General features: G+C 42.5%; 1 long non-coding RNA gene across 1 annotated transcript; it reads left to right on the top strand.

Moving 5' to 3' along the window:
• Positions 1-394: 394 nt before the first annotated feature.
• LOC140006435 (uncharacterized) lies at positions 395-1,805 on the top strand. The gene is made up of 2 exons (XR_011814052.1): positions 395-952; positions 1,586-1,805. It is a non-coding gene; the product is annotated as an uncharacterized lncRNA (long non-coding RNA).
• The last annotated feature ends 13,803 nt before the right edge of the window (positions 1,806-15,608 follow it).

The following is a 15,608-nucleotide window of genomic DNA, read 5'->3' as shown; positions in this document are numbered from 1 at the left end:
ATTTTGACTGGAATTGGTTTGGATTTTGTTGTGGGTGTCTTCTGATGAAATGTAGCTGGATGTCTTAGCTAACATATGCCTTTGGAATTTCGGCATTTGGACTTGTATAGACTGAGTTGTGTTCATTACAGCATTGTGTGATTTGTAAACCTGCAATTACGGTTCAGGTTGTGGTATTCTGCATTTTTGACCTAGTTGTGCTAGGATTTGGACTGAGTGGCCTTCTACATTGTTGTAACCCTGTCTTTTAGCTTCGAGATGGTGGGTCTTACACCCTCATCCGATAAGCGTAACGCATTTTGTGTCATTACCGCAAAAGTATGACGAAAACTGTTTTTTTGTTAAGGCCTAAGCTATTGCCATTTCTTAATTTCTGGTTTGCTATAATGCTTATATATGCATATGAAACCTTATTGGGGTTGTGGTTGGCATGGCTTTATGACTCGTTATCGAGTCTCATTGTACTTGCTTACATGTTTTAAGACTTACTCTTATTCCGGTCATTTCCTAGCTAACTTTTGTACTTGTACTATTTTGAGCCTAGTGAACGGCTTTTGGTAAATGAGATGAATTTTGTGTGAGATGTTGGGACTGATTTGAGGAAATAATGAAGCCTTAATGGCTGGAAAAGTAAGAATTTTAGGGGAGGTGCTGCCCGATTTTCTAGGCCGTTTGGTTCCGTCAAGTTGAATTTGCCTTTTGGTGGAAATGAAAGGCTTTTGGGTTGTTTGCGCCTAAGTCTTCATGTTACCTTTTCGTTTCCAAGAAAATCATGTTTTGTACCCTTGCATTAGTATTATTTTGGCAAGGCATACGACTAGTAGTCGAGCCTCATGTGCATTGTGTTTACTCGATTATGGATGTGAAACCTTCAATTGGTTTTATTTTGGTTATTTTAGGGTTTCTTGGCGATTAAGGCCAATCTGAAGTAAAAACTTTTGAAGTTGAGCCGGTGAGTGTACCACTCCCCTTCATTGCTGTTTAACTTGATTTTTGCTCTGCAATCTGTTTATTTGTTCGAGACGAGGGTGTACTTTATCACACTCGTTCTCTAGTCTGATCATATGCCAATTTACTATGGAAAATTTGAATCTGTTATCTATGTCTGCATCTGTTCGGATTTCTATGACCTATGAGCTCAATCCTGTGGCTAAGTTATTCGAGTCGGGCCGGCAAGGGCCTGGACGATTAGATAACGAACCACGGTAGTCTGTTCGGGGATTTTGGGTATTGAGACCCTTGATTCCGGGTATACTCGAGTATTACCATTTTGTTCGTTTGAGGTGAGCGGGCCCGGTAAAGGGGTGTTTGGTGGACGGAATTCGGTGATAAGAGGGGTCTACGGACGCGTTGGTTCTATATACGTTGACGGAGAGTCAACCGGTTTGGATCAAGTACTGCGCTGGAAATTTGGCTCCTGAGAGCCACCCGTATCCTTCTGATTTGAATCATTGGTTCCTTTGCTTTACGTCTGACATGTGTGTCTGATTTGTTAAATGTGAAATGCCATGATTTTAATGCTATCTGTTTGGTACCTCATTGAGCGCAAGCTCACCCCTTTCTGTTCCTTTTGTTTTCCTTACAGGAAAATTTTGCCCTTTTGGTCTGGATTTGGCAAATGGCTGCCAAATTGAGCTAGTTGAACATATCTTTTGTATAGCTCATGTATTAAAACCCTAAGTGTACTTTTGGGGCGTTTTCTCTTTTGATTTGGCAAACCGTGTATATGTATTAACTTTTGAAAACTTTTGAATGTCCTTTTGGATTGTAATCGCTAAAGTTCAGATGTGAATGTTTGCGTGCTCTTTCGGTTGGGTTTTGACGGGTTGGTTACAATTCATGACCGACTCCGGATTTCATTTTTTTTTATTTTGGGTTATTTTACCATTTTGACCTGTTTACGCTCGTTTGTAAGTTTCGGATCGCTATAGATAGTTCTAGTCTGCCTCGTTAGTGTGAGAACCCAGAGAAAAAAAAAATTATTTATTTATTTATTATTTTATTCCTGTGCACCGTTTTCTTGTATTTTCTTTATTATATTACTTTTATTAACATTTTATCAGTAAATATAGTTTTTAAATCATTTTTCTAGTATAAGGTAGTTCGTGAGAAATTTGGAACGTATTTTGGACGTGGGACCCGCTAGTGCATTTAGTGAGAGAAATTCGGCCGATTCGGTTAAATTTTGCATAAAGGGATTTTATTACTAGGTGTTAGGAGATGATTAGAGGTTACCTAGATGAATTAACCTTGGAGGGATAAGAGGATAACTCTAAGTGAAAACAAGGTGCCACGTGTCCAAATGTGGTTGGACCAACCATACCTAACTTTGCCTAACTTTCTTTGTCTTCACTTAAAAGTCAAAATTGGACCAAATCATCTTCATTCTTCAGCTCCTCATGGCCGAACCTCTCTAGCCAACAAAGGAAAGAAACCTTCAACCTTCTATCTTCAAATCTTGCTCCAATCTTGAGAATCAACCGATTATTTCTTGAATTAGTCCATAAAATCATCTTGCTACGGGTGTTTGAAGAACTTGGTGGTGTTATTTTGGAAGAAAACTCTCTAAGCTTCAACCTTTCTTGAAGATCTAAGGTATATTGCTTGGAACTCATCTTTTGTTTCTAATTTTGGCCAAATGGTGCCTTATAGTAGCTATATACGTGATTGTGAGGGGTATTGTGACCCTAATGAAGTATATTGAATGCCTTATGAATTGTTTGGGTGCTTGTGGTTGTGTTGGATGGTTTTTATTGGTGTCTTGTAGGTTGGAAAAGCTGAAATTTTAGGGGAAATGCTGTCCGAGTGTCTAGGGCATTGGATCCTTGTGAGTTGGGTTGAGATTGACTAGAAATGAATAATTTTAGGGTTGTTTCTACTTTTAACCCTAAATATTATGTATTTTTCATTTCCAAGCTATATTTGGGTTTTACCTTAATAGTTCCTATTAAAAGGTATTCGACTCGTGTTTGAGTCTTAATTGTACTTTCTTGATTATTATAGGGCGTGCCGATGATCCGAGGCTCACGTCGGGCGAAAACTTGTGAAATTTCTTTGTTTGACTTGGTGAGTGTACTACTCACATATTTGTTATTCCGTGGCTTTCTTGTACTTGAATTCTGTGTTTTGGACTAGTTGTGATGATTGTTTGGACTAGGTGAGGCGAGGGTGTACTTTACCACTCTCGTACTCTCTGGCCTACTTGTTTGGTTATGATATAACTTGAACACTCTTGACTGTATTTGATTTGGTGTCGCTTGGATGCCGATCCTTAATGTAACTCTGGATCTGTACTGTTTACTTTGAGCTCTACCTCATTGGAAGTCAATGGACTCGAGCCAGTAAGGACTTGGTCGGGGACATTTGACAAGCCATGGGGACTGTATTTGAGAATCTTTGGGTATGAGACCCTAGATTCCGGTTTACTCGAGTAATACCAATTCTGTACTGTGTGGTGTTCGGGCCCGGTAAGGGGAAAGTGAGGTGGACGGATAATTGGAGTAAAGAGGGGTCTACGGTCATGATTACCTGGTATACATTGACGGAGAGTCAATGGGATGAGATCAAGTATGGCAAAAGAGGAAAAGGGCTCTTGAGAGCCATCCGTATCCTTCTATTCCTTACATTTGGGTGTTATTGCTTTTACTTACTTGACGAACGTATTTGGACTGAATGCTCTTGAGTTTATGTGATCTTGGTATATGTACGTGACAGTACCTCATTGGGCGAAAGCTCACTTCGTAAATTTTGTTTTCCTTACAGGGAATTATCTTTTGGACTTTTGACTGTGATGCGTAAGTTGAGTGGAGCTAGTTGAGAGATTTTGTATAGCTCCTCAATAGTTGGAACCTTTGTTGTACTTGGATTTAAATGTTTTCTTTTGGCTTGTAACCATACAAAAGTGGTTTGTAATAGGGTGTATTCCTATCCAGTGGATTGTACTTGGCTTGTATATACTCTTTTCAGTGATTGTTGGAAATTTCTTGTAATCAATGGGATCTTGGCGGATTGTGACGTGGCAGCAACTATTCGCTTTACGTTTTGCCTTTTGTTTCCCGTTTCTCATTTATTGGGTTGATTAAGCGCGCCAATATTTTCCCGAACGACTTGAGTTAGTGTTTGACCGTTTTAGTAGTCCTGGCGAGAGTTGGGCAGGCAGTCCGCTAACTCCTTTGGTACGCCTTAGGGGAAGGTGGGGCTGTCACAAGTGGTATCAGAGCCTAGGCTAGAAATAACCTGGGCGAACTTGGAACCTGTTTCTTAGAACTTTTGGGATTGTGATTAGATGCTATTAAGTGTGAATATATTGTCTAAGCTATAAACCTTTGCTATCTTTGTAGGGTATGGCCGGTACTAGTGGAGCAGGTGGAGGCGAGCCACCTCAGAGGCGCCCACGGGTTGTCGACTACCAGGAGAGACCGGGAGGTCCGATCCGGCTATGGCATACCGCTAGCCGGACCCGCCGCTGTAGGCGTTGCCAGTTTTACTCCTACGCGGACCACGTGGTGGTGGCGGTACTTGCCGAGCGACAGAGGCTTAGATGTGACGCCGCCAGGGAGCGTACTGAGACCCTTAGGCTTAGGGGCATCATGCGGATGCAGGCCGATAGGATTGGAGAGCTCCAGGGGGACGTGGCCATGGAGCAGGAGAGGACGGACGCTCTGAGAGAGCAGTTGCAGGCGGTTAACGACCGCCTTATTCGAGTAGTCCGGGAGGTGAGAGACCGATCCGGCGCGATTATCGATGAGTGTGGGGCGCTGATCCAGGAGGTGATTGGCGCCAATGCGCCAGGGGGAGCTCCAGGTGGCGGAGCTCCAGGTCAGGGAGGCGCCCCTAGCCCTAGCTCTAGCTCTGGGGGGGAGTCGGTTGGCTCCGTCGAGGACTAGATTAGGGTTTTGGGCCTAGTTTTGATCCCGTGTGAGGGATACCTAGGAAAAGCTTTTGGGTAGTTGTTTTGTACTTTTGAGACCTAGGTTGTATAGTGTATTTTGGCAGACCCTCTTTTGGCTTCACGGGAGTACTTTGTATATATTTGCTTGACTGCTTATGTATGACTGTTTGACACAGTTATGTGTTCCATGTATAAATGTGCTATGTGTATACGTGCCTTATGTGGTGTTTACTTTTAATTTTGTTCATGCTTATATGACTATATTGATATGCCTTTTGATATTAGTTTGTGCCTCGATTTTAGAGTGACCTAGAGAATGGAAGGCACTCGTAGCGGACGAGGCCGCGGGCGTGGGGTTAGGCAACCCACAACTGACGAGGGTATTAGGGATACCACGACTGAATCAAACCCTGAACCTAGGGTTGACCCTAATGCCCAGATAGCCGCTGCTATGCAGCAAATGACTGACCTGTTAGCCCACGTAGTGCAACAGCAGGGCCAACCTCCTATCCAGCAACCTGGGAACCCTGGCCATGTAGTAGAAAGTGAAGATCGGGCCCTGGAGAGATTTCAGAAGTTCTCTCCGCCAAAATTTCTAGGCGGGCCAGATCCGGACGTGGCCGAAAAGTGGTTAGAGAAAATGATAGATATTTTTGCCGCCCTACACTACTCAGAGGAGAGACAGGTTACTTTCGCTGTCTTTCAATTGGAAGGAGCCGCGCGTTCTTGGTGGAATGTGATACGCATGAAATGGGACCGGGAACAAACCCCAAGAACATGGGTAAATTTTGTGAGGGACTTCAACGCAAAATACTTTCCCCCTCTAGTCCAAGAAAAAAGGGAGGACGAGTTTATTAGGCTCCGCCAAGGGACTCAATCAGTGGCTGAGTACGAGAGCCAGTTTACTCGTTTATCCAAGTTTGCCCCTGAACTCATTCTGACGGAGCAAAGGAGAGTTCGGCGTTTTACTCAGGGGCTCAATGTGGAAATTCAAAAGGATCTGGCGGTAGCCCAGATCCACACTTTTAGTGACGCCGTGGAGAAAGCTTTGCGAGTTGAAAATGCAAGGCTTCAAGTAAGGAATTTTCAGGTGAAAAAACGGGGGTTCTCTGCGAGTAGTTCGACCCAAGGGGATAAAGGGACCCCTCCCAAGTTTGGAAGAGGAGCCGGTGGAGGAAGGCAACCGGGGATGACACGAGGGACTCCGCCGAGGGGTGGTCACAATGGACGGGGCCCGCAGAAGAGCACCTCACAAGGAAGTTCGGCCTCAGTTGCACGCGGACCCTGTGGATTTTGTGGAAAACCAAACCACACTGAGGACAACTGTTGGAGGAAGGAGAGAAGATGCTTGCGCTGCGGGAGTGCAGAGCATCAAATAGCTAACTGCCCAGTGTTACCTCGGGAGGCGAGAGCAACCACTCAGTCGTCGAAGGCCAACTCGGGACAGTCCAAGGTAGAAGGGACAAAGCCAAAGGTGCCAGCTCGGGTTTACTCCCTTGAGCAACAACAAGTCCCTGATTCCTCTGGGGTTGTAGAAGGTACGATCCCTGTTTTCCATCGTCTAGCTAGGATTTTGATAGACCCTGGTGCTACCCATTCCTTTGTTAACCCCGATTTTATGTGCGGTATTGATATAAAACCCGTTAGCTTGCCTTATGACTTAGAGGTTAGTACTCCTACGGGGAACCAACATTTGATTACTGGTTTGATGTATGCGAATTGTGAAATATGGGTAGGAGAGAGAAAGCTTTTAGGGAATCTTATAAGTTTGGCCATTAAGGGGTACGACGTTATATTGGGTATGGACTGGCTAGCTAAGTACGATGCACAGCTCGATTGTAAGAGAAAAGTAGTGGAATTTCGTATACCGGGGGAGGCGACCTTAAGGCTAGATGTAAGAGGTAGTTTAGCCTCATCTGCATTGATTTCGGGTATTCGGGCTAGAAAATTTCTGTACAGAGGGGCCCAAGGGTTTCTAGCTTTTCTTATAAATACTCCCACTGATAAGCTGAGGGTTGAGGATGTGCCTACTGTAAGTGAATATCCGGATGTGTTTCCTGATGAATTAGTAACTTTACCTCCGGAGAGGGAGATAGAGTTTAAGATTGACCTATTGCCAGGAGCGTCACCTATCTCTAAGACCCCCTATCGAATGGCACCTGCTGAACTCAAGGAACTGAAGTTGCAGTTGCAAGACTTGTTGGAGCGTGGGTTTATTCGTGAGAGTGGATCTCCTTGGGGGGCTCCGGTACTATTTGTTAAGAAGAAGGATGGAACGTTAAGACTGTGTATCGACTATCGGGGACTAAACAACATGACCATTAAGAACAAATACCCACTTCCCCACATCGATGAACTGTTCGACCAGCTACAAGGCGCAGTGGTCTTTTCAAAGTTAGATCTCCGACAGGGTTACTACCAGTTGCTAATTAAGCAAGAAGATGTACCCAAAACTGCTTTCAATTCTAGATATGGGCATTTTGAGTTTGCGGTCATGCCTTTCGGGTTGACCAATGCCCCTGCCGCCTTTATGGATTTGATGCATCGAGTTTTCAAACCCTACCTGGACCGATTCGTTGTCGTGTTCATTGACGACATTTTGGTCTATTCTAAAACCCGTGAGGAACATGAGCAACATTTGAAGTTAGTGTTACAAACCCTGAGAGATCATCAGCTATACGCCAAATTTAGTAAGTGTGAATTTTGGCTGGAGAAAATCTCTTTCTTAGGACATGTGATTTCCAAAGAAGGTATCACGGTAGACCCCGCGAAAGTAGAGGCGGTCGCTGAATGGAAGAGGCCAGAAAATTCCACAGAGATCCGTAGTTTCTTAGGGTTGGCTGGGTACTATAGACGCTTTATTAAAGACTTTTCCAAATTGGCCGGTCCTTTAACCGACCTGACGAAGAAAAACGGTCGTTTTGTGTGGGATACTAGGTGTGAAACCAGTTTTCAGGAGTTGAAGCGAAGGTTAACCAGAGCTCCTGTTTTGGCCTTGCCTAGTGGGAAGGACAGTTTCACTGTTTATACCGATGCTTCGAAGGAAGGTTTGGGGTGTGTGTTAATGCAAAGTAAGAATGTGATTGCCTTTGCCTCTAGGAAACTAAAAACCCATGAACAAAACTACCCTACCCATGACTTGGAGTTAGCTGCTGTGGTCTTTGCTCTGAAAAAGTGGAGACACTATCTTTACGGGATTACCTTTGAGGTTTATTCAGACCATAAGAGTCTTAAGTACCTGTTCTCCCAAAAAGAGTTGAATATGAGGCAACGTCGGTGGATGGAACTCTTAGAGGATTATGACTGCACGATCAACTACCATCCTGGTAAGGCTAACGTAGTAGCGGACGCCCTAAGTCGGAAGGCTCAAGTAGCCGGGTTGATGGTCAAGGAGTGGGAGATGTTAGGAGCAGCTAGTGAGTGGAACCCTAGATTGGGATGTAAGAAAATAACTTTTGGGAATATTCGGGTAACCTCTACTATTCTTGATCGAATTAAAGAAGCCCAAGAGAAGGATCCGATGGTACAAAAGTGGAAGGAAAAGGTAGAAAAAAAAGCATTACCTGATTTCAATTTGGGTCCTGAAGGGATTTTAAGATATAGGAATCGAGTAGTGGTGGCCAATGATGAAAACCTGAAAAGGGAAATTTTAGAGGAAGCCCATCGATCGAAATACACGATCCATCCTGGTAGTAATAAGATGTACCAAGACCTGCGACGGTTGTACTGGTGGGATAAGATGAAAAGAGAGATTGCTCAATATGTCCAAACCTGTCTGATTTGCCAGCAAGTCAAGGCTGAACACCAAAAACCCTCTGGACTGTTACAACCTCTTGAGATACCCGAATGGAAGTGGGAAAATATCACGATGGACTTTGTTTCTGGATTGCCAAGAACTCAAAAAGGACATGATGCCGTTTGGGTGATCGTTGATCGGTTGACCAAATCGGCCCATTTCTTACCTGTGAATGTGAAAGATTCCCTGGATAAACTGGCTCGGTTGTACCTGAATGAAATTGTGAGGTTACATGGGGTTCCAGTGAGTATAGTTTCAGACCGAGATCCTCGTTTTGTATCAAGGTTTTGGCAAAAATTTCAGGAGCACTTAGGGACCAAAATTAACCTTAGTACAACTTATCACCCCCAGACGGATGGACAGTCGGAGCGAACAATTCAAACCCTCGAGGATATGTTACGAACGTGTATTCTAGATTTTGGGGGTAATTGGGGCCAACATATGACTTTAGTGGAGTTTGCCTATAATAATAGTTTCCATTCGTCCATTCAAATGGCACCATACGAAGCTCTCTACGGACGAAAGTGTCGTTCGCCCATTTATTGGGATGAAGTGGGGGAAAAGAAAGTTCTAGATCCAACAACCATTCCTTGGATGGAGGATGCGCAAGAAAAGGTTAAATTGATCCGTCAAAGACTCCAAACAGCTCAAAGCCGACAAAAGAGCTACGCAGATAACCGAAGGAAAGATTTGGAGTTCGAAGTTGGAGACCGTGTCTTCCTTAAAATCACGCCACTACGAAGCGTCACTGCGGGGAGAGGAAAGAAACTTCAACCACGGTTCGTGGGGCCTTACAAAATTCTTCAACGAGTTGGAAAAGTAGCGTACCGACTCGAGTTGCCACCAAGTTTAGCTCGGATTCATGACGTTTTCCATGTCTCGATGTTGAAAAAGTACTATCCTGACCCAACCCACATCGTGCGACCAGAGGAGATTGAGTTAAATAAGGCACTCACTTACGAAGAGAGACCTGTACAACTACTCGATCGAAGGATTAAGGAACTGAGGAATAAACAAATTCCCTTAGTAAAGGTTTTATGGAGGAATCATGGTATAGAAGAGGCAACTTGGGAACTGGAGGAAGAAATGCAAAAGAAATATCCTGAGCTGTTTAGTAACCCAGGTGAGCAATTTCGAGGGCGAAATTTTCTTAAGGAGGAGAGGATGTGAGAACCCAGAGAAAAAAAAAAATTTATTTATTTATTTATTATTTTATTCCTGTGCACCGTTTTCTTGTATTTTCTTTATTATATTACTTTTATTAACATTTTATCAGTAAATATAGTTTTTAAATCATTTTTCTAGTATAAGGTAGTTCGTGAGAAATTTGGAACGTATTTTGGACGTGGGACCCGCTAGTGCATTTAGTGAGAGAAATTCGGCCGATTCGGTTAAATTTTGCATAAAGGGATTTTATTACTAGGTGTTAGGAGATGATTAGAGGTTACCTAGATGAATTAACCTTGGAGGGATAAGAGGATAACTCTAAGTGAAAACAAGGTGCCACGTGTCCAAATGTGGTTGGACCAACCATACCTAACTTTGCCTAACTTTCTTTGTCTTCACTTAAAAGTCAAAATTGGACCAAATCATCTTCATTCTTCAGCTCCTCATGGCCGAACCTCTCTAGCCAACAAAGGAAAGAAACCTTCAACCTTCTATCTTCAAATCTTGCTCCAATCTTGAGAATCAACCGATTATTTCTTGAATTAGTCCATAAAATCATCTTGCTACGGGTGTTTGAAGAACTTGGTGGTGTTATTTTGGAAGAAAACTCTCTAAGCTTCAACCTTTCTTGAAGATCTAAGGTATATTGCTTGGAACTCATCTTTTGTTTCTAATTTTGGCCAAATGGTGCCTTATAGTAGCTATATACGTGATTGTACGGAAGATTTGGTGGATTGGAGTGAAGTTTCCCAATTTTCTGATTTTTCTTGGAATTTTCTGGTTTCATATGATGGATATGATTGGGTTTGATTTGGTGGTTCCAAATGGTGTTTTATAGCTCACTTGTGCGTTAATTGTAGTTAATTGCGGAAATTGCCGCTTGTGCGAAAAATTTCAGATTTAGGGTTTCAATTGGGGCTTTGCTATGGTTGATTGTTGAGCTTCTAATTGGCTATTATTGAGGGGTATTGTGACCCTAATGAAGTATATTGAATGCCTTATGAATTGTTTGGGTGCTTGTGGTTGTGTTGGATGGTTTTTATTGGTGTCTTGTAGGTTGGAAAAGCTGAAATTTTAGGGGAAATGCTGTCCGAGTGTCTAGGGCATTGGATCCTTGTGAGTTGGGTTGAGATTGACTAGAAATGAATAATTTTAGGGTTGTTTCTACTTTTAACCCTAAATATTATGTATTTTTCATTTCCAAGCTATATTTGGGTTTTACCTTAATAGTTCCTATTAAAAGGTATTCGACTCGTGTTTGAGTCTTAATTGTACTTTCTTGATTATTATAGGGCGTGCCGATGATCCGAGGCTCACGTCGGGCGAAAACTTGTGAAATTTCTTTGTTTGACTTGGTGAGTGTACTACTCACATATTTGTTATTCCGTGGCTTTCTTGTACTTGAATTCTGTGTTTTGGACTAGTTGTGATGATTGTTTGGACTAGGTGAGGCGAGGGTGTACTTTACCACTCTCGTACTCTCTGGCCTACTTGTTTGGTTATGATATAACTTGAACACTCTTGACTGTATTTGATTTGGTGTCGCTTGGATGCCGATCCTTAATGTAACTCTGGATCTGTACTGTTTACTTTGAGCTCTACCTCATTGGAAGTCAATGGACTCGAGCCAGTAAGGACTTGGTCGGGGACATTTGACAAGCCATGGGGACTGTATTTGAGAATCTTTGGGTATGAGACCCTAGATTCCGGTTTACTCGAGTAATACCAATTCTGTACTGTGTGGTGTTCGGGCCCGGTAAGGGGAAAGTGAGGTGGACGGATAATTGGAGTAAAGAGGGGTCTACGGTCATGATTACCTGGTATACATTGACGGAGAGTCAATGGGATGAGATCAAGTATGGCAAAAGAGGAAAAGGGCTCTTGAGAGCCATCCGTATCCTTTTATTCCTTACATTTGGGTGTTATTGCTTTTACTTACTTGACGAACGTATTTGGACTGAATGCTCTTGAGTTTATGTGATCTTGGTATATGTACGTGACAGTACCTCATTGGGCGAAAGCTCACTTCGTAAATTTTGTTTTCCTTACAGGGAATTATCTTTTGGACTTTTGACTGTGATGCGTAAGTTGAGTGGAGCTAGTTGAGAGATTTTGTATAGCTCCTCAATAGTTGGAACCTTTGTTGTACTTGGATTTAAATGTTTTCTTTTGGCTTGTAACCATACAAAAGTGGTTTGTAATAGGGTGTATTCCTATCCAGTGGATTGTACTTGGCTTGTATATACTCTTTTCAGTGATTGTTGGAAATTTCTTGTAATCAATGGGATCTTGGCGGATTATGACGTGGCAGCAACTATTCGCTTTACGTTTTGCCTTTTGTTTCCCGTTTCTCATTTATTGGGTTGATTAAGCGCGCCAATATTTTCCCGAACGACTTGAGTTAGTGTTTGACCGTTTTAGTAGTCCTGGCGAGAGTTGGGCAGGCAGTCCGCTAACTCCTTTGGTACGCCTTAGGGGAAGGTGGGGCTGTCACAGTTAGTCCTGGCGAGAGTTGGACAGGCAGTCCGCTAACCCCTTTGGTTCGCCTTAGGGGAAAGTGGGGCTGTTACAGGTGGTATCAGAGCCTGCTTGCCGTGGTCTCTGCGCGGAGTGAGCTTGGGCCAAGTGGTGTATGGTCCTGATTTCATGAATATGTCTAAGTGCTCGTTTGAGCGTAAGTTATGAACCAGACATGTCATAAGTGTAAAGATCTTTATCATGGGATTCGAGGAAGATAGATATGTATGTCGGGTAGGAATCTGTAATATAGATGATTTACTCTTGGGACTGGCCAGCTCGAGAGGTGAATTGTCTTATTTCGGATTCTTGTGCCTGAGTACTCCAGAGTTGAAACGGTGTTAAGTATGTGAGATTTGCATTTTGGGAACATGAATAGGCTTTGTTTGGCTGGAATGAATCCATGAGGTTTGGATATCTAGTTTGCATGGTAAGTGACGTGAGGGATCGGACGGGGTTATTTTAATTGGGTCTGGGACTATATCGCCTTTACTCTTGATTTGCTTTGATACCGCTATGACGTAACAGTGGTTTGAGTATTGTGCATAGGATTATCTGTCTAATTTGGCATGTATTGGTGTATTTGATTAACCGTTTTCTTGATACATGGTGTGTTATATGTGCATATGTCATTGGTGTAATTGGTGTGCTAGAATTTGATTACTTTTGTCACTTTACTGTGTTTATGCGTTGAATTACCTTGGGGAAAGGGGAAAAAGAAAAGAGAGAAAAAAAAATATAAATATATATATGTAAGGAATAAGCAGTCGTGGACGTGGTCGTGGCCGTGGAACTAAGCGAGGCCAAGAATCAAGAGAAGAAAAGGGAAACAATAACTGGACGAGGATCGAGAATGCCACTTGTACTTAGGAATGTATTATGACTCATTGTTTTGCCCGACAGGCTAGTACCCGAGTTCCAGCACTTCCGTAAGATGACACATTGGGTTGATCCGTATCAGGAAATTTCGGTTCTCCGAGATGAAATAGAGGTTCAAAGGAGGCTGACCGAGTACTGGGAAAGGCAATGGAAGCAAGAGTATTCGGAGAAACTTGAGCTTTTACACCAAAACATGGAGTTAAAGAGGAAATACGAAGAGATTTCCAAGGAGATTGTAGCAATGGCACAAGGTAATACTTCTATGGGGACGCCAGAGGAAGCTCAAAGGGCAGGAATTGTAAGGCCACAGGGGACGATCTTCCATGCCAAGAAAAGGGGCAAGAAAAGGGGTAAATTGCCAGAACAGGGTGAGCAAGGTAGGCCCTTGGTAAAGAAGGGTCGTGGAGCGAGAGGTGTGACAATTCTGGAGACACTTAAGGAGGATACGCTGGGAGGAAACTCAAGGGAAAAAGGACCACTGAGGGATATCTCACAAGGAGATCAGACCCCAATTCCTCTACCATATTGTGGCTATTGTAGAAAATCCAATCATTTTGAAGAGAATTGTTGGAAAAGAGGAGGGAGATGTCTGTGCTGTGGGAGCGCCGAGCATCGAATTGCTCATTGCCCGAGTAAAGCGCGTGAAAAGAAAGGAACCCAGCAACCAACCAAGACCGACCCTGGACCGTCAAGTGGAAAAGGGACTGGAATGAAGAATCTCGTTTCTTCTGACTCTGAAGACGAAGAAGGTACAGGCCATTGGTTACTTTAAATTTTGAAGAGAAAATTTCGAGGGCGAAATTTCTTTAAGGGGGAGAGAGTGTGAGAACCCGTAATTTTTCCAATTTCTAGGTTTTATTATATTTCTAGGTTTTCTTATTTTCAATGATTTGTTTTCTACACTTTCTGTATCCGGAAAATTTTCTAGATTATTTTTATGAGTAAATATAGCTTTTAGATGATTTTTCTAGTATCGAAGAGATTTTGAGAAATTAAGAGCGTATACCGGACGTGGGACCCACTAGTGTGAAAAGTTCGGAAGATTTCGGCCAACTAAATTAAGTTTTGGATACTGGAATTATTTTATCGGGTGTTAAGAGATAATTAGAGGAAGCTATTATGATTGATGTGAGAGAGAAAAAGAAGTGATAAGATTGCATTAATGGAGTGACAAGTGTCACACAACCATTGGTTGGACTTTGTTGGCAACTATTCACACTTTTGACTTTTGACCAAATTGAGTAAATATCTTGAAAAAAATTGTTCAAAAATCACCATTTCTTCTCCTCATATGGCCGGCCCTCTCTCCCCAAAAGGAAGCAAGAAACTCTTCAAGTTTTAGCTCCAATCTTGCTCAAGGTGAACCATCCAACCATTTGATCTTGCAATTTCTCCATAAAATCCCTTTAGTTAGTGATAGTGAGTGATTTGGTGAAGCTTTCTTGGAGAGCTAAGGTGTCCTCCTACTTCCTCTCTCTTGTTTTCTTGGTAAGTGATGCTCAAACTTCCTCCTACACCTAATGATGCTTAAGTTATGCTTAGTAGTGTTTAAAGTGCTGAAATTTCTGGTTTTTATCTTGGTTTGAAGTGATTTGGTGAAGTTTTTCTATTTTTGAGGAATTTTATGGTTTAATATGAATGTGATGTTGTGGTCATCTATGATGGTTGATGATGAGGGGGAATGACTCTAGTAGATGTGAATTAGTGATAATTACAACCAATTTTGGGTTTGGAATGAATTGTGAAAATATAGGGTTTCAAAACCCCTAATTCTGTCCGGTTTTAGATCATAGGGTTAGAGGCCGAATTGTACTTTACTCAAAACATGAAAGTTGTAGGTATTGATGAGTTTGAAGTGCCTGCAAAATTTCAGGTCATTTGGAGTAGTGTAAAGTGAGATATGTCGTTTTTACTATTGCTGATCTGGGTTGATCAGAATGCGAAAACTGCACTTGTAATCGGCCATTTTGACTGGAATTGGTTTGGATTTGGTTGTGGGTGTCTTCTGATGAAATGTAGCTGGATGTCTTAGCTAACATATGCCTTTGGAATTTCGGCATTTGGACGTGTATAGACTGAGTTGTGTTCATTACAGCATTGTGTGATTTGTAAACCTGCAATTACGGTTCAGGTTGTGGTATTCTGCATTTTTGACCTAGTTGTGCTAGGATTTGGACTGAGTGGCCTTCTACATTGTTGTAACCCTGTCTTTTAGCTTCGAGATGGTGGGTCTTACACCCTCATCCGATAAGCGTAACGCATTTTGTGTCATTACCGCAAAAGTATGACGAAAACTGTTTTTTTGTTAAGGCCTAAGCTAATGCCATTTCTTAATTTCTGGTTTGCTATAATGCTTAT

This window comes from Coffea arabica, chromosome 1c, assembly GCF_036785885.1.
Source record: "Coffea arabica cultivar ET-39 chromosome 1c, Coffea Arabica ET-39 HiFi, whole genome shotgun sequence".
NCBI classification, from domain to species: Eukaryota; Viridiplantae; Streptophyta; class Magnoliopsida; order Gentianales; family Rubiaceae; genus Coffea; species Coffea arabica.
This window is presented reverse-complemented; position numbering and strand designations above follow the sequence as displayed.